Source organism: Mastomys coucha, unplaced genomic scaffold (assembly GCF_008632895.1).
Source record: "Mastomys coucha isolate ucsf_1 unplaced genomic scaffold, UCSF_Mcou_1 pScaffold22, whole genome shotgun sequence".
In the NCBI taxonomy this organism is placed as follows: Eukaryota; Metazoa; Chordata; class Mammalia; order Rodentia; family Muridae; genus Mastomys; species Mastomys coucha.
This window is the reverse complement of record NW_022196905.1, coordinates 70,656,438-70,657,491: the sequence shown is the minus strand read 5'-3', so window position 1 is coordinate 70,657,491 and position 1,054 is coordinate 70,656,438.

Here is a 1,054-nt window from a genome sequence, read left to right as displayed (position 1 = left end):
AATAAGCAAGCATTCCTTGCAGAGTATGAAATCCTACTGTTTATGAAAAAGACATTTCTTCAACCAAAGCCTTGGGAACAACTCCTAGTATTTCAAAGCTAGACAGTTTTGGGGTCTTTTCTGAGCCAAACATCCCTTCATAAGTCTTCATTGAAACTTGAACAAGCACTCTTTCTATGCAAGAATATGTTCTCCTTTTCTTCTAGGTCTCCAAATTAATGTTCAGGGCAATGTTCATTCCTGCCACTGTTTCAAAATGCCCTGCATGATGATGCAGATGAGAGAAAGAAAAGAAAGAGTTTCTACCTGCAAGCAATTAATGCACTGATGCAATCACACTGGCTATCTGATGGTTCATAAGAAAATTGCTCCAAAGAGTAATGGTAGGGAAAGAGTACTACTGTAACCATAATGTTTATGGTGTGACTCTCCTTCAGCTGAAGGCTGATTCCTCAGACCTCACCTTGCCACAGATAACCACACCTCTCTGCCCACCTCCTGCTAATTGCCATGCCTCTCTCCAAGTTCCAGTTACGTTGAAACCGCCTCCAGAGACTGAAGAAGAAGTTGCTGACTAGGCCAAGTTGCTGACGAACGGGGGAGGGGTTTTGCCTTACCTATTCTACCTGTTGGCTTGTAACAAAGAGAATTGAATGAAAGATGGCAGACTTAAGCACATCATGTGTTTTTCTAATTTTTACAAACCCTTCCCATGGTTCTGGTACCCCAAAATTATGTTTCAAGACCTTGACCCCATTCCAGAAAACCCATTCATACATGTGGCCGCTGGGCGGCTACATTATGACATCAATCTTATGACAAAATACCAAAGACAATAATGCACATTGAACAGAGACTTATTTGGCTCACAGTTCTCTAGGCTAAAAAGTCGAAAATCTAGGGACCATACCTGCTGAGGGCTTCCTGCTTCTCACCAAGTAGAAAATAACAATGGGAAGGCAAAGACAGAATGGGGCTGACCTTATTCACTTCCAAGATGACGAACCCGCTCCCTAGATAACATCTAAACCCATCCACCAGAGCTAAGCCTGAC